We start from the raw sequence: 19220 nt of genomic DNA, 5'->3' as shown, positions 1-19220 counted from the left end.
TGTGTTCAAATTGGCAGCTCTCCTGTGTAACCTGGGGCTAGTGAATTAACTTCTTTGAATCTCCATTTCCTCATCCATAAAATGAGGTTAAATAACCTCTACTGTATAGAGTTGTTCTGAGGGTTAATCATTCATTCAACATTATTTGAACATCTACACTCGCCTGGCACAGTGCTAGGTACTGGGAAATATAAAAAGAAACAAAATCAACAAACTTCTCCACCATTATGGAGCTTATATTCTAGCAAGGGAAACAGACAATAGACATTAAGAAATAAGTAAGTTATTTTGAGTGTTAAAAGATAAGTTTTATAGGGGGAAATGTAGATCAAAGCAGGAGAGATTAAGAGTATATGAAAGAAAAGTTTCAGTATTGAATAAGATGGTCAGGGTGAGTCGCACTGAGAAGGCGATATTTGAGCAGAGACTTGAAGAAGGTGAGTGAGGGGGTGGGGAGGTGGGGAAGAGTGGTCCAGTCAGAGAAAGCAGCCAGTGCAAAGGTCCTGAGGTGGGAATGTGTCTGGTATAGTCAAACGCAGCAAGCAACCTATTGAGGCTAGAGAAGAGTAAGCAAGGAGATGGACAGAGAAGAAACAAGGGATCCGATCCCGCAGGACCTTGTGGCCACTATAAGGACATGAGCCTATGAAATGATTACCACAACTTGGCCCATAGCAGATTCCAAGAAGTGGAAGACTGGTGATGAAGATGATGGCAAAGATGCTGATGCTGACGGTGATGATGGCAATGATGACAGCGACGTGATATGCTGTGGCACCCAGCCCTCCAGCAATAGCGTCCTGGCTTAACACAGACACACTCTCACCTTTCTGAGCTGTTCTGAGGATTTCCAAATTAACACAGGCAATCTGCACTTTGAACCCATGCTGAGACAATTGTTCTGTAAACATAGGGTGTTTCCTGTCACCACTGAGTCTTTATCATGTGCCTGACACCGTTATCACCGAAAGGTCACCAGGTGGCATCCATTAGCAGGACTAACACTTGTTCTGCTTACACATCCCTGTTCTACACTTCCTTCTGGTATCAGCAGAAATTCCCTGAATCCAACCAACTGCCCCCATGGATATCATGTGTTCGTCACTCATGGCCTTTTGCCCAAACCAAGTGGATCATTGCCTGGGTAATATGTGGTATATGGGTCCAAATTATCTGGACAGTATTAACAGCAACTGACAGGGCTCAGGCTATCAGTGTTGACATCATCGAACCAGTGCCTGCCTCATCCTGGCTCTTGACTCCTGGAAGCTATTCCAAAGGGCAACTGGTCCTCCTCAGATGGCTAGCAACCCAGCTGAGTAGTACCATAGCACCGTTTCTTCAGCAAGGAGATCCCCCAATATTTCCAGCTCATGGACGCACACACGTGTGAGGTTGTTGAGATATCCTTTGACAATGTCTCCTCCCATTACCTCCAACCTGGCTAAGTGGGCTCCTTGCTTCACCTAAACTCATCTCCCAAATCCGCTGCAGCAGGAAGTCTCTTTTTGAAATTTACGTGCGGAACTATCAAACTATTCAACGTGTTCCAAACACCCTCGGGAAGGTCCGGACTCCTTAGGATGCCACCATGACTTGGCCTCTACCTTCCTCTCCAGCTTCATCTCCCACCAGCCCCTCTGGCCAGGCTAAGAACCTGAGAACTACTGTGCATGCAGTTCTCCATCATCCAGGCCGTTCAGTTCTCACAGGTCCTCGTCCTCCACAAATCCTCTGCAGACCTCCAAACCATGGGCAGGAGCCCCTGCCATGTGGGCTGAGTAACCAGTCCAGAACCCCACTGTGGCTCTTACTACCTGTGTCATATTGTGCCTTGGTGAGGCTCTCCCATCTGCCAGACGTGCTATCTCATTCACCCTTGGGTCTCCGCCTCTGGGGAAGGGGTCTTCTCAGAGCAGATGCTCTATAACTGCCTGTTGCTTGAACACCAGGACCAGTCACGTGTTTAGTCAAATACCATCCTCACCTGAAGCAGATGAAGACACACAGTCCACAGCACACTGTAGCAGGCTGGTTCGGCAGACCTTGGTCCAGATCTCCGCTCCACGACTTATCGGCAGTGACTCTGGGTAACTCAATTTTTCTAGTCCTAGTTTTCCCATCTCTAAATGGGGGGTAGCCTCACCACTTCTTATAGCTACACTGAGGATTAAATGAGATATTCTAGTGAGTATTCAAGGAGTACTAATAATCACTATTATTATATTTTCCACTATCGATGAAGCGGTCACCATATCCACAAAGCTAGAGATTCTTTTCTATTTGTTCACTGTTGTATCCCAGGCTCCCGCCATGGTGCCTGGCACATAGTAGGTGTTCAACAAATGTTTGAATGAATGAACGGGCTGGTCTTGTTAGACTGAGGGAGAAATTCCCTGTATCCCTAGAATCTTTGGCTTCACATGTAGGATTCTCCAGATGTTTTTCCCATTCCCAGAGGTTCCAGTTTGACAGGGCATGGGTGGGCCCGGAAACCTGCATTTGAATGGGTTCCCCATGATCACGCCATCCTCCATCAGTTCAGGAACCTCAGCATCAGATGATTTAGGTCTCCATTACCTCCCCCTCTTTTCTCAGCTCATCTCCTGTTCCTTTCCAATTGCAGTCATCTGAAAACCCAGTCTTAGTCACCGTTGTGATCATTGCATTGGAGTTGATATTATTTGTGTCGGACACAGAGACGCAGCAGAGGCTTTTAAGTGAATACTTGGTAATGGAACAATCAAGTTAAAAGAGCAGTGTGACACAGAGCATGAAATAGAAAGTCTCATGGCCAATTGATTTGGACCACACTTATAGGTTTGTGAAATGAATTTCATTTTCTGGACCAAATGGAAACCCATCTTATAAATCACTGCCGCTCTTAGAGATTAATAAAGGAAACAGGCTTGATTAAGAATTCAGAGCATTGGTCCCATTGCAGATTTATAGACCCAGAGGTCTTGCCACAGGGATTTCAAGATGTCCCACCTGTTAATCGTCATTTAGGAAGATTAACCCCAGGGCTTCTGACTAAGGCTTGAGGGCAGGGCCCAAGCCCTGCTTGGACAATAAAGGAGATTCTAGGAAACACACTTCTCCCTCCCCAGAAATGAACTATTCATGTGGCCTTTGACATAACATCCTGTGGGGTTTTTCCTAGATTCTGGACAGGTGGGGAATTTGATTTAAAAATCTTTCTGCATCTCTATTCAAACTTGACAGACAGCGTTGGGTCAAGATTTTAAAATAAAAATAAAAGCAACAAGAGAAAAAGATGTTTAGTGAAATCAACCAAATGCAAAATAATCCCCATCAGCTCTGATGGATGCCTACCCTGCACCCTGGAAGGTTTACAATGAGTGCTAAGGTGTTTAACATTCAAGAGTATCTTTGGAATTCCTTATCTGTCAAAGCCTGTCTACACAAGACCAAAAAGAGTAGAACTCATGAAGCTGATGTGAGGAGAGGGACAGGACCACACTAACAAGCTTTCTGGGACAGAATCAACTCCTGTTACTTGGTGAAATGTCTTGGTTCAGGATCCAGTACTTGCAAAAGTGTGCTCTGCAAATAGGAAGTCACGCTAGTTTAACATTCTACTCTATAATATTTGGGGCCCTGATGGTTTAAAATTCAGCAAAAATTAGAAAGCAGGATGGTGTTCATAACAATGAAAAGGGACAGACTTCCCTGGTGGCGCAGTCCTAGAGATCTATTGTAAAGCATAATGGTTCTAGTTAACAACACTGTATAGTATAATTAAAATTTTGCTAAGAGGATACATCTTACGTTAAGTGTTTGAAACTTTTGCAGGTGATGGATATGTTTATGTCATTGGTTGTGATGATGGTTTCACAGGTGCCTACTTATCTCCAAACTCATCAAGTTGTACAATAAAGAGGTACAGCTTTGTGTCTGTCAAACAAACCTGAATAAAGTGGTTTAAAAAAAGAAATGAGATGGAAAGAAATGTTCACTGCAGATGCTCAGTAAAGAGCCGTCACCTTGATGGTAGAAGCTAGAATATAAATCACAGACTAGCTTCTGAGGACCCTAGGGCCCCTTCTACCAAGAAACCCTCCTGAATTCCCCCTTATATTCCTGTAATAAGCCCTTTTACCTCGAGTTCGCCTAAGTCAGAATCTCTACAAACCAAGTGTTATGGACTGAATTGTGACTCCCTGCCCACCCCAATTCCTATTCAAAGCCTTAACCCCCAATGTGACTATATTTGGAGATAAGGCTTTTGAGGACATAATTAAGATTAAATGAGGTCATAAGGGTGGGGCCTTAAACCAATAGAGCTGGTGTCTTTATAAGAAAAGGAAGAGACTCCAGAGCTCTCTCTGTGTGTACACACAGAGAAAAGGCCATGTGAGAGCACAGCAAGAGAGTACCATCTGCAAACCAAGGACAGAGGTCTCACTAGGAACCAATCCTGCTGGTACCCTGATCTTGGACTTCCAGCCTCCAGAACTGTTCGAAAATAAATTTCTGTTGTTCAAGCCAGCATGTCCACAGGGCTTTGTTACAGCAGTCCAAGCAGACTAACACACCAAGCGTATTTGGTTTTGTGGCTTTCAGTCACATATATTAGCTGAGACTCTGTTAATACTGACATACCACAAAGGTCTTAATGGGAGTGGCTTTATTGGCCCTTTAAGAGTAATTTGCCATTACTATATTAGTAGATGTCCTATAAATCCTGCTAGGTATGATCAGAAGGGGTTATTAGAAGCAGTATAAACATTGTCCCTGTTAACTTTCCTGGGGGTCATTCATCCATCCAACAAACATTTATTGCACACCAACCGTGTATCCAGTATTGTGCCAGGCCCCGGGAGAGAAACAGTGAACAAAGCACGGCAAATTTTGCTCTCGTGGGGCTGACGGTCCAGTGGACAGAGACAGAAAATAAACAAGTGAACGAGACAATGTCAAAGAGTGGTAAGGGCTCTGAAGGAAACAAAATAGTGTGGAGCACGATGGGAGGCGTAGTTTGGACTGACTGGATGGTCAGGGAAGGTCTCTAAGAGGAGGTGACATTTCAGCTGTGACCTAAAAGGACTGCATGGGCAAGCCAAGAGGAAGACCTGGCGAAAGCATATTTCAAGAAGGGGGTACAAGTTCAAACACACTGAGACAGAAATGAGGACATATAAAAGCCCCTCCAGCCAAAACTCAGAATTATCACTGGGTTTGAAAAAAGGAGTAGGTGTTCAGTACCTACTTGTTGCTTGAACAGAAGAAACTCTCACCTGTTTAGTCCTGAGCCATCCTCACTTTACCCAGTCAAGCTGTTGTAGGTATACCAGAAGTCCCTAGAGCACTGTAGCAGGCTTGTCCAGCAGACCTGGGTTTGGATCCCTACCCCATTTCTTAGAGTCTAGTGTACTTGTAAGGGAAAGCCAACCTTTATACAATGGGATGTCTTTCATTCAAACCTTGTTATGTTACCCAACCTGTTAATGAAAGTCTTCAGACCAGCAACGTCAGCATCACCTGGGAGCTTATTAGAAATGCAGCATCCCTGGTCCAACCCAGATCTACAGGGTCAGAATCTGCATTTTTAACAGATTTGTATGAGCATTATAGGTTGAGACTCATTGTTCTACAAAACACTCTGGACCCATCATTTAATTTCATCCTTGGAAGAAAGACATTAAAAGATATGGAGCCATCAGCAAAATATGACTACGTCATCCCTCTCCCTCATCTTTGACTTATTGTAACTTCTGTTAATAGCCCTGGAGAAATACAATGACCATGTGGGCTGCAGAGGCACGACTCAGGAGAAACACTTGGATCTGGAAAGGGCTCGGAAGGGAGGAAACGCAGAAATGTTTGGTCTTCGTTTTCTGTTCAGCTTACCCCAGAATCAGAGTCAAATGGGGACAGATTCTCCTGAGAAAAACCAGGACCAAACAGCCGCACTGAGTCATGACTAGTGTGCTTTCCCAGGAGGCGGGAGAGCCCTTTGTAACAAGTTCTTGCAACGTCCCAGAAAGGGGAGCAATTACCAGCATTGGTTACACACAACTTCAGCGTCTCCAAGCCTTTGGGACCAGAGGTCTGTCTCCCCCGAAGAATCATACTAGTGAATCAGTGTTATCATTGGTGGGAAGAAGGCCCTGGAATTTGATTAGATACAGCTGGTGCAGCAAGGGGTTATTTGCCCAGAAAATTAAGTCTATCTTGCCTACAAAGCCCTAAGCGGGGAAAGTGCAGGGTCGGTTGAAATGGTTTCAGCATCCATGGGACAAATTAAAAGGCAAAGAGAAGAATATAATCTATAATTCATGAGCCCAAGCAGAGCAGGAGAAGTACATCAGAGGGAAAAGCACATGCACGTGCAGGATGGGTTCCGTCACCTGACCATCTAGGGAAAATGATTATGATTATTTTGCACAGGAAGGAAAAATGTTTCCAATAATCAATGAAGATTCGTATTCAGAAATGTCCATAAGCTGGCGTAAGAGACAGGACAGGAAGGATCTGAGTATCTATTTTACAGAGCGTTTAAAGGTGCTGACGGCGTGATCAATTACTCAGGCAATTTTCTAATTTGAGGAGCATCGTGCAAAAGGCAGACTTTTCCCACCCCTCAAATCCCTCCTCCCAGACCAGCTGATCCCACGCACCCTCCAACAGCAGATCAGGAGACTAAGGGGGTGAACCCTGCACCAGAGTGACTCACAGAAGTTCAAAGGCAACTCTTGCCCACCCTCCCTCCCTATCACTGGGCTGAGATGGGAGGGAGGAAAATACAAACCCAAGGTCACAGGAGTGGGAAACCAAACCCTAAGCAGTAGATTCCTATATGGATTCAACTGAGAGTCCTCTAGACCAGGGGCCAGCAAACTTTTTCTGTAAAGGGCCAGATAGTAAATATTTAAGACTTTGCATATCATAAGGTCTCTGTAGCAACCACCCAACTCTGCTAGTGTATCATGAAAGCAGCCATAACCATATGTAAAGAAAGGAGTGTGAGTCGTTCCAATAACACTTTATTGACAAAAGCAAGTAGTGGGCCAACTTTGACCCAAGGGCCAGAGTTCATCAACCCCTGATCCAGGACAATTTAGTCCTATCTTCTCATTTTACAGATGGAAAAACCAAGGCTCAAGGGAGGAAATGACTTGCCCAAGGCCACACACCTAGGTCAAGTCAGAGCTCAAGCTGAAAGCCTAAAATGTTGACTGCACTTTTTAAAACTCTCTCCACTGTACTAGATGGCCCCTTCCTCCCTTCCTTCCTGTCTTCCTCTTTTCATTATGTGCTAAACAACTAGGGATACGGTACACCAACACACAGTCCCTGCGTTCATGCCTCCAGCCTGGTGCTATACTCAGAAACCATTTTTTAAATAAGCTCACTTACAGAATCAGCATTATGTTTGTGTTGGTTTGTAAATATTAATATTCTAAAACCACTGCAATTAAATTATTAGAATAGTGATCACTGGCCTGGAGCACGCAATACCTTTGGAACTATATTTTCTCTTTTCATAGTTTTGTAGTTTTTGGTTAATTATATATTTTCTCTTTTCATAGTTATGTAGTTGTTGGTTGATTAATTAGACAACTAATCGTGCTCATTGAAAGGAAAAGAATTTTAATGTAAATAAGAGGTGGAAAGAGAAATTGCCCAGTATCTTGTTATTCAACGATATCTGCATCAGCAATCTGGTGTGTAGCCTACATTTTTATATATCTTTAGATAGACACGGATATGTGTGTGTGTGTGTGTGTGTGTGTGTGTGTGTGTGTGAGAGAGAGAGAGCGTGACGGGTTTTTTTTGAGGGCGGTTAACAAAAATGAGGTCTTTCTAATAAGCATATCACTCTGCACATGTGTAACACTGCTTCTATGGTAAAATACCTATTTACTCCCATCCACTGACTTACTGTAAATTTTTGGAACACATCCCACTCATGAGGCGGCATCTGTCTGAATCCCTCAAAAGCCTGTGGGGCCTAAGATGGAGCGGTGGTGATGGTGATGATTGGAACGAGACAGGAAGACTCGCAGAGATGCTCCCAATCTTCGGAAAGGTGAAAGGTGAAGGTAGTAGCCTAATCCTTGAGTGTTCAATTGTTTAACGAGTTTGCCTAACGATCTCACTGTTTAGGATGAATTTGATGGTCCAGAAATAAGGGCACCATCATTCGTAGAGGGCAACTTTTACAAAGATCCAGACCAAGGAGCATCTAAAGATAAATAATCCATGGCAGGGAAATATTTGGCATGGGTCTCCAGGAAGTGGACTGAGGGGTTTTTTTTTACCTTCTCCATCTCAGATTTATGAATCTGACAAGCATGTAAAACATGAGACCCTCTTAGACTGGGGGACTGGGGGTTGTGACATCTAAAACACCATGAGCTCAAACGTTCCCTCCTCTTTGAATGGTGCCTCAGGTCACATAAATCATCCATGTCCTGACCCAATTCAAACACAGCCGTTTTCTGAAGCTGGCAAGGGGAGGGTTTTGTGATCCATGTTGATTAGTTCCATCTATCCATTTTTGAGCCCTGACTCTATACAAGAGTGTTCATCTAGGGCGTTCTCAGTTGTGAACTACAGATGCCAACTCTGGATGCCATAAGCAAAGCAGGACTTTTCTGGAAGATTACTGGGTAGCTCACAAAGCCTAAAGAATAGACTCAGAAAACAAAAAGCAGAACACGACGTCCAAAAGCAAGAACGAGTGGTGACACTCTTCAAGGCGTCACCCTCTGGATGAATCAGCTCCAACCCTTTTTGGTCCTTGCATCACTCCACTCAAGACAATTTTCGGGAGAGCCCAACTGATCGTCTGGGGTTTCACGCTCACCCCACGACTCGGGGAGGATGGAACTTTGATTGACATGCCCACCCTTGGGAGAGGGGTGGCTTCCCCAGAGCAAAAGCAGACAGATGTTACTGGAAAGAAGGGGGAATGGATGGCAAGCAGGTGGAAATCACAGATGTCTGCCACTGCAGAGGATGTGCTAGGGCTCACAGCTGAAGTAGGAGCACACGGTCAGAGGAGCTCACAGTGCATAGAATACATGGTTGGCTCTCCCTCCATATCCTAGTCTACCCTACTTCCTCAGGCACGTGAAGCCTGCGGGTGGGTGGGGAGGGGATGACTTGATGAATATGGCCTTTTAAGAGGAGCAGTTAAGCCGAAACCCCTGGGCGTGACACAGTACTTCCAAACGGCACTTCTAGACCTTTTCTTGCTCCCCACCACCCAAGTTCAATCTCCCTCCAGCAGTCAGTGCACTGCTTCTAAAATTCACCTCTGGGGCTTCCCTGGTGGTCCGGTGGGTAAGATTCCATGCTCCCAATGCAGGGGGCCCAGGTTCAATCCCTGGTCAGGGAACTAGGTCCCGCGTGCCACAACTAAGAAGTCCACGTGGCACAACTAAAGCCTCCACATGCCGCAACGAAGATCCCGCATCCTGCAACTAAGATCGGCACAGCCAAATAAATAAATAAAGTTCACCTCCAATCATGTCCATCCCCCAGTTAAAGCCCTGCCCTGGTTCCACACTCTCCCTTATACAGATGCCGCATGATGTATTTCAGATGCCAGGGTCTGGTTTCAATCTGCCTCATCTTCTACCTGTTATCGCCCTCGCTCCCTGGTTCCGAGTCCCCAGACGCTACAAGTTCCCTCCTCCCTCGGGGATTTGGCAAAGCCCATTCTTCTTCCTGGATTTCTCTTCCTCCCGCCTCCTTCCTACGCCCCACGCCCCTTGCACGTGGCTAACACCTTCCCACTTGTATGAGTTCACTAGGGCTGCCATGGTAAAGCACCGCAAACTGAACAGCTGAAACCCAGTTCTGGAGTCGCGTCACAATTCTAGACGCTAGACGTCCAAGATCAAGGTGTGGGCAGGGGCAGGCTCCTTCTGAAGGTGCTAGGGAACGATGGTTCCACGCCCCTCTCCTGGCTTCTGGGGGTTTGCCGTCAATCTCCGGCGTTCCTTGGCTTGTAGGGGCCTCACCCTGATCTCTGCCTTCATATTCTCAAGGGCGTTCTTCCTGTGTGCGTGTCTGTCTCCAAATTTCCCCTTTCCATAAGGACACCAGTCATATTGCATTAGGCGCCTACCCTGCTCCAGGATGACTGTATCTTAACTAATTGCATCTATAATGACCCTACTTCCAAATACGGTCCCCTTCTGAGGTACTGGGGGTTAAAACTTCAACATGTAAATTGGGGTGTCAGCGGGGGACACAGTTCAACCCACAACACCATCCTTCAAGTCTGAAATTAAAATGTCACACAAGACAGTCTCCCCGGACTCCCCAGACTAAGTAGTGCCCCTCCCCCATCCCCGTATGCATTATCCCTTTGTGGTACTTCTCAGAGCTCAAATAAATTATTTGTTTTATGTTCCTCCCCCACCACCAGATTAAGTCCCACGACCTAGGGACTGTACTGCCTCCTCTATGTACTATTTCTGGTGACCAGCACATAGTAGGACCTCCACCCATATTTATTCAATGAATTAACCAGTCACAAACTAGCCACAGACAGGGTAGTGTGAGGTTTACAGGCTCAGGTTTCAGACGCAGATCACCTGGATTTGAATCCCACCCACCACTCCTTCCTGGAGGAATGATCTTGGTCTACAACTCAGTTTTCCCTTCTGTAAAAGGGGAATAATAACGGTACCTCCTTCTTCAGGATGTTCAGTGAATGAATACACATGGAAAATATGGACACCGGTGCCTAAAGCAGGGCAAGAACACAACGATAGCCCTTCAGGCAGGGAACGCCCAAATAAGCATATGAGTGGGACTTCCCTGGTGGCGCAGTGGTTAAGAATCCTGCTGTCAATGCAGGGGACGCAGGTTTGAGCCCTAGTCCGGGAAGATCCCACATGCTGCAGAGCAACTAAGCCCATGCCCCACAACTACTGAGCCCACACACCTAGAGCCCGTGCTCCGCAACAAGAGAAGCCACTGCAATGAGGAGCCCGAGCACCACAACAAAGAGTAGCCGCCGCTCGTCACTAGAGAAAGCCCGCGCACAGCAGTGAAGACACAACACCGCTAAAAATAAATAAATTTATTTAAAAAAAAAAAAAAGCATATGAGTGACTTTGCTGTGACAAAAACCATGTGGCTTTTACTAACTTTCAAGGCAGTGCTTTCTCATTTCACAGGGTCACCGGCCCCGGTCTCCTTCCATGCCGGCAGTGCTTTCTCATTTCACAGGGTCACCGGCCCCGGTCTCCTTCCATGCCTGCATTTTGTATTTCTGGTTGGTTTGGCCATGCTTCTCCCTGGAATGCAATTTCACGCGGTTTGGGAAGAGATGATGTTCCTTGAAACTTCCGCCCCGTGGCTCTCCCGAGATTGCTCAGAGATAGAAAAGTAGGTTTGGCTCCATTCAGAACCTGTTTGAACATTCGTTGCACATACTTCAAAACCCTATCCCTTGGACTTCTCACCCATTTACTCTTGGCAACAAGCAGCTTCCTGCTTCTGCGACGTTAAAGCTTTCAAGCTTAGGGGAAAAGGCTTTTTGGACAACAAACAGCCCTTTAAAAACAATATTTTGATGAGTTAAGTGTAAATGAATCAGAAACACATGGATTAAGCTTCTCTTGATGTACACATGGGTTTAATAATTATAGGAGGTGGGGGAGAAGGGAAATGGGGCTGGAAAAGCCGTGTCTTGGGTTTTATCAAATCTAAAATGTTTGAGAAGTAATTCAAGACATTCCACACATCCCCAAATGTAGCCAGATTTTCCAATTCCACTTCCAAGGAGCCACACTGGATCTTTCTAGTAACGATTTGAGTGTTCCAAAGTGCCAGGTTTTTGTGGCTTCTGATTGGCTGGGCACGAAGCTATGATTTATGAGACCATTCAAAGATTTATATATTGCCATTATAACAAATTCCTTCCAAACTGAACGGTACCCAAATGCAGCTTTATAAATATCTTTCCTGTTAGAAGCCTCTTTCTATTCACAAAACTCTCCTTCTTTGCTTTTTTTTCCCCCCTCAACCCCCCTCAAGCCACAGATTCCCCCATGAGGTCTCAGACCAATGAAGAGTGAGGGAATTAATTTTACCACGGCTGAAACGTGTTTCACTTTGGATTGAGTTTTAAATGACTCGGGCCCATATAAGCGGCAGGTCATAAGAAGGTTATAGCTAAAGGGCTCATAAGTTAGGTGAAGGGTGGAAGGGGTAGAATTTTATAAATGCTGATTGCTTTCATAAAAAGAAAAGCTAAGTTGTGTTCGTGCTGAACACAGCCAAACACTCAATACATCAGGGCACGCTGTTTCCTAGAGGAAATGTCTCACCCTGGTTTGGTGGGTTTCTGCCTTCCTACATTTAAATGACGTCTTCAGTGTTGGGTAAGTAACTTCTTCCATGTGTCCTTCCCCCAAATAAATTTTGAGTCACTCAAAGCTCAGAGGTATCCTAAACTGCATGGCTTAAGGGGCAGCAGGAAGGTGGGTGAAAGGTGGTTGGGGAAAGGACTTTCTGATTTTCTAATTCATTATCCCATAGGTCTTGTTTCCAATGATATGTTCATAAGCCCCATCCACCACGGAGTACAGAGGTTATCAGGAAAAGAAATAACAGAGCTAATCTGCATGGGGTTCAGAGGCAGGCACATGATTGCAAAATTGAAATGGGAGGTTGGCTGATTTATCAAATACAATATACGGGGGTCATTGACCCAACATTGCTGCATAGGAGAACCATTGCCCAAGTGACCCAAGCCATCTGTGTTAGTCAGCCAGGCCACAACAATGCTGCATAACAAAATATCCCAAAATTCAGTGGACTGTAAGGACAATCAGGTATTCTTTTTTTTTAAACATATTTATTGGAGTATAATTGCTTTACAATGGTGTGTTAGTTTCTGCTTTATAACAAAGTGAATCAGCTATACATACACATATATCCCCATATCCCCTCCCTCTTGCGTCTCCCTCCCACCCTTCTTATGTTTGCAGATCAGTGAGTTGAGTGCAACCAGCAGAGGTAGGATAGGTTTCAGCCTCCAGATTCTTGACTGTGGGCTCCAGGCTGTGAATTGAGTTCAAATCTGTTTCAAGTGTCTTTCATCCTCCTTGTACCAGTGGTCACCCAGATCATGTGACCTTCCCCACATGTCACATTCTGGAGCTCAGATCTGCAATTCCTTCTCAGATATAAAGACACTGTACTATGCTGCTTCTTGTTGTCTACAATTCATGGCTTTCCTCTACTGCAAGAGAGGGTAATCTGATTTCCCCTGCACATCTCAGATGGTCACCTGAAGTCCAAATGAGCAAAGCATATACACTTCATGAAGGCAGATTTTGGTTCTCTGTGCTATATCTCCAACCCCTAGAACAGAGCCTAACACATAGTAAATGCTAATACGTATTTGTATAAGAAATAATGAAATTGAAACCCAAGCAACGTCTTCTACAATCCCACTGGAGTGGATTGACAGCCCCATCTGCCCAATAATGGGATGGATTGTACAAACTGAAACCTCCTTGAGGTTACGGCCATTCAATCTGCCTCACAAACAGGCTGTGCATTCAGGGTTGGTCATTTCATAAACTGAGTCATGATAGTTGTGGGGAGTGCCAGTGATAGTAAGAATCATACCATCGGCTAGAAAGAATAGAAGCCCAATTCTAATTAGCTTAACAAAAGAGAGGCGGGGAGTGGGGTGGGGCATGCATTGGTCCACCTAACCAAAAATTCCATGTCAGGTCAGGCAACTTAAAACAACGACCCAGGAGTTAAAACAAGCACCCAGCTGCTCTCCATCTTTCCACTCTGTCTTGGAAACTGAGAGCTTTAGGTAGCGTTAGTTTGCTGCTGGAGTTCTACACAAGACCGCCCTGTGATGTTCAAGGAGCGTGGTTGCCAATGGCTCATCCCCCATTCTGAGGAAGTTAGAGGGTCTCCACTGGTAGCCCCCTCAGAAGGGGAAGGCACCCTGTCTCTCAGAAACCCAAGCAAACGTCTTCCTGCATTTCACAGGCTCTGATGGGTTAGATATTCATCCCTGAGCCAATGACTGCAGTCTGGATAGAGATCTGCTCATTGCTTGCACCAGTTGCACCTGGGAGCTGGGTGTCGGGCCCATCCCACCCAAACCTTGCGGCTAAGAGGGAAAAATCCCTGCAGAGAGAAACTCTAGGTAGTGCTAGTGGGGAAAGAGTGGACTGAACGATGGTACGCCCACTACACGCCACCACCTCACGATTAGGTTACCTTTTTACAATTTCCAAAGCTCTTTCCCACAGATGATACCTATGGAACCTTACAAAGGCTCTGTAAGGAACATAATGAAGTTTTTTGGCTCTGATGTTTCCCACCACGTTCACCAAGAGGGCACACATCTCTTCCCACTCTGCATTTGTCAACATAATGTTGGGAGCTGGAATCAGCCATGGTGGGATATTTACCTGGAAACTGGCAAAAGCTACAAATCATGACCTTTTTTATTCTTCATATCCACCAAGAGGATCAGAGAAGGATCTGTTGACCATCCCCAATCCATCCTCAGAAAACACAAATCTGACTCAGGCATTCCGTATCAATGCCTCCATAGCTAATTTGCCTTCAAATTCTCTTTCCAAATTCATTCCTTTATTCATCCTTTGAGCTCTGGCCATAACAAGTCATTTGTCATTCCTGAAAATACCAGGTGCTTTCTCACCTCTATGACCTGGCACATGTTGTCCCCTCTGTCCGAACACCTCTGTCACCATTCTTCACCTGGTGAACTCCTACTCCTCTGTCAAGACCCAACTCAAATACTCCTATTTTGCAACTCCTCCACGTAGGGCTGACCAATTGTTCTCTGGGGTCCCAGCTCACCTCTACTCCAAGACTTGTCATCGTGAATTTAATTACTCATGTACACATCTGTCACCCCCCTAGAAGACTGCCTATTTTGTTTCACTGTTGTCTTCCAAAGTCTTGGACAGAGGCTCACGTACAGTAGATAGTACAAAAATAATTCTCAAATCAACAATGGATAAAAGCTCAGATCGGGCAGATAAGTAAAGAAGATAGAGACCCATCCTAATCATCTTTACATCCCTCCCACCTAGCATTTATTATGTGCTAAACATCTGTTTGTGGTAAGAATGATGATTCAAACCCTCCCTTGACCAATTCGAGCCAGTGGGAGAGCATTCTTGACTCAGCTGTCATCTGTCATACACCAGCGTCCCCAAACACTATTAAGCATTCTTTCAGTATAAATACAAAACAAGTTACAGAGACGCAGACCTTGATGTCTGGGAGCCTGCATTAAACTAATGACATCAACCCTCAGCAAATAGGAAAGAAAAAAACAAGCAGAGAAAAAGCTGCATGCTTCACGGTGAGATGGGAATGCGTGGCACCGACTCAAGATGGGATCAGAGCACAGGGACACAGAGTACCAGGAACTCCGGCCAGCTGCCCTACTTGGGTGGGAGAGAGAGCATGAATCACCGCCTCACTCACGCCCGAAGCTCTAAGGACTGCTGGATGAGAGGTGGGTAAGGCACAGAGAGGATAATTAGTCACAGCCAACATCTTTGGAGTGCTGTTGTATGCACCAGGCACTGCTCTGAGCATTCTAGCTCTCCCAGGTCTACCCACAATAAGCCTGACGTTAATTCGCTTTATACAGATTAAAAAACTGCGCCTCAGGAGCGTTAAGTCACGTGCCTAAGATTGCACAGCCAGTAAGCCAGAGGGCTGGGTTTCCAGCTCAGATCTGTTTGATTCCTGAGCCTGATTTTTACCATAGCACCATACTAGCTCAGAGGAGTTAGCCAAGAATCCAAGACAAGTTTCGACCCGCTTTTTCCAAGAGGGAACAAGTCTGGGTCAAGTGTGTAAGAGTTTGCGAATCAGCCAACCTTTGATTTACTCTCAACTCTGGAGACCCTCTGGCCTTTCACGTGCTCCTGTTCCTTCGTTTCTGTCTTCTTTCTGGGCTATTAGGAGGGTAGATAGAAGAAAAGATTCTAAGATCCTAAAGGGAAAAAAATCTACCATATAAATTCATCACCTAACCAGACTGCCAGGGTGAAATATCTCATCTGCCTCTTTGGCCAGGATCCTTCAGGGAGTGACCCTAGTATATGTCAGAGTCCTGGAAAGAAAGAGATGACCCACTCCATCTGTGCTGCCGAGAGGATTATTTACAAAGGTTTAGCAAGATCAAGGAGATTCAGCAAGGGATGGTGTCGTACCCAGGGGCTGACAGCAGGTGGGAGCCATTACTACCCTGGTTCTCAAGAGTCAAGGGGTAAGGTGATATTAAAACCTGAAAGAAGAAAGTCAAGCAGACGAGGCAGCCTCGATAAGAACAGAGCTTTGGTGGAGGGCCACGATCAAACTGGCAGGAGGAGCCTGGATTATAAACACTCAGCTCCACCTCTCCCAAACCAACCCCACATCTCGTGCTGGTTCCTCCCAATAGCTGAATCCAACCAAAGCCAGAATGCAGATAACCCCACTGCTGCATTCCAGTTGGGACAGCGTCCCAGGATGAGAAAGTGGATCTGGAAGCGCTAATGGAAAAAAAACAAACAAACAAACAAAGAAAAACGGCACACCCACTTTATGAAGTCAGTCTCCTAGAGGTAGAGCCTGAAACTCACTCTCCCAGCTTCCCTTGCAGCTAGAACCCAATCATGTGACCCAGGATCAGCCAATCAGATGTGTTCAGGTGTAACATCCATTGCACTGAAAGGTGGATGGCCTGGAATGCACTCTGACATTCTGGTGGGGAGACATCCAGCCTGCAGAGGGACCAGGGACGGGTGTCTTAGTGGTGCTGTTTTCAGTAGTGTTAGTGGGTCACGTTGCAGTGCCCAGGCCTGGTGGAGCAACCCAGGGGTACAATTCAAACTGTGCAGATTTTAAGCCTTATTTTCTGTCCTGGAAATTCAGTAAGCTTTCTGGTACCCTCAACGCAATCCTCTTCTGCCTAAACTAACTAAAGCAACGGTCCCCAACCTTTTTGGCACCAAGCACCGGTTTCGCGGAAGACAATTTTTCCACGGACCGGGGCTGGGGGGGGATGGTTCAGGCGGTAATGTGAGAGATGGGGAGCGGCAGATGACACTTTGCTCGCTCACCCGCCGCTCACCTCCTGCTGTGTGCCCGGTTCCTAACAGGCCGTGTACCAGTACCAGTCCACAGCCTGCGGGTTGGGGCCCCCTGGGCTAAAGCAGATGCTGTTGCTGGCAATTATGAACTCTTACTGATGCACTCCTCTACTCAAGAACCTTCTATGGCTCCCTCTTGCCATTGAAATGCTAAACCCCTTCACAAGATTCTTCAGAACCTGGATCAAATCCAACTTATGTTCCAAGACTGAATAAAATTCTCTCCTTGGGGCTTCCCTGGTGGCGCAGTGGTTGAGAGTCCGCCTGCCGATGCAGGGGACACGGGTTCGTGCCCCGGTCCGGGAAGATCCCACATGCCGCAGAGCGGCTGGGTCCGTGAGCCATGGCTGCTGAGCCTGCGCGTCCGGAGCCTGTGCTCCGCAACGGGAGAGGCCGCAACAGTGAGAGGCCCGCATGCTGCAAAAAAAAAAAATCTACTCTCTTAGCAAATTTCAAGTATACAATACAGTACCGTTGACTATAATCATCAGACTGTACATTAGATCTTCAGAACGTACTCATCTTACATAACTGAAAATCTGGAATGGGAGAAAATATTTGCAAACCATGTATCTGATAAGAGGTTAGTAACCAAAATATGTAAGGAATGCATACAACCCCAAAACATACACACACCAAAAATAAAAGCAAATAATTTCATTAAAAGACAGGCAAAGGACCTGAATAGACATTTCTCTAAAGATGTACAAATGGCCAACATCACTAATCATCAGGGAAATGCAAATCAAAACCACAATGAGGGGACTTCCCTGGTGGTCCAGCGGTAGAGAATCCGCCTTCCAATGCAGGGGACGCGGGTTCAATCCCTGGTTGGGGAACTAATATCCTACATGCTATGGGGCAACTAAGCCCGCGCGCCACAACTACTGAGCTCACGTGCCTCAACCAGAGAGAAGCCCGAGCGCCACAACAAAGACCCAACACAGCCAAAAATATTGAGAAAATAAATAAATATTTTTAAAAAAAACGCAATGAGACATCATCTCACAGCTGTTAGGATGGCTATTATCAAAAAAACAGGAGATAAGTGCTGGTGAGAGTGTGGAGAAAGGGAACTCGTGTGCACTGTTGGTCAGAATGTAACACGGTGTGGCCACTATGGAAAACAGTATGGCGGTTCCTCTGATTTCTTTTGCGCTTCCGGCAAGTGACTGCCTTATTGTCAATGGAACATTCTCACGAGAGGTCATCTCAGCACTTCCCTTTTCCTCCCCTCTGTTCCAGCCGAAAATGCCACCATAATGGCTTCCATCCGGGACAGGAGGTAAGAAATGAGGAGGCACCTGGGGATGTGAAGGAAGTTAGGGTGTGGAGGCAGGAAGAGCTCAGACACACATCTAGTGAGTGGCTGGACCAGGGGCGCATGGTGGGGACCAAGGAAAGAGTGCATCTAAATGCAAAGTCAAGTTTCTTCTCTTTCGTTTGAAAATTACAAATCTATGCTTGACACAGACAACTTCACACAAAATGAGAAGCCGGAGGCGAGCCACAGGTCCCAGGTCCCTAGTAAAGGAAGCTCCCTACCATTGTGAGTTTTCTAAGGAACAATCCTAGTATCACGTGTCAGTTAAATGCATGGGCTTTGGAGTTAGTCCCATCTGGTGGTAATTCTCTGTTCTAGCATTTGGCAGAGAGGTTGTAGTGGGTTAAATACCAGTCCCCGCAAAGCTGTGTCTACTTGGAACCTCAGAATGTGACCCTGTTTGCAATAAGGGTCTTTGCAAAGGTAATTAGGTAAGAATCTCAAGATAAAACCCCCCTGAATTTCGGGTGAACCCTATATCCAATGATGGGTGTCATTATAAAAGAAAGAAAAGGGAAATCACACAGTGAAACCCCAAGGAGAAGCCAGTTGAAGACAGAGGCAGAGACTGGCGTGATGAGTCTGCAACCCAAGGAATGCCGGGCACCTCCAGAAACCGAAGAGGCAAGGAAGGATCCTCCCCTAGAGCCTCCAGAGACAGCCATGACCCTGCTGACACCTTGATTTTAAACTTCTCGCCTCCAGAACTTAGAGAATAAATTTCTGTTGTGGTAAGCCACCAAGTTTAG

Source organism: Grampus griseus (genome assembly GCF_964374135.1).
Source record: "Grampus griseus genome assembly, chromosome: 12".
Lineage (NCBI taxonomy): Eukaryota > Metazoa > Chordata > Mammalia > Artiodactyla > Delphinidae > Grampus > Grampus griseus.
This window is presented reverse-complemented; position numbering follows the sequence as displayed.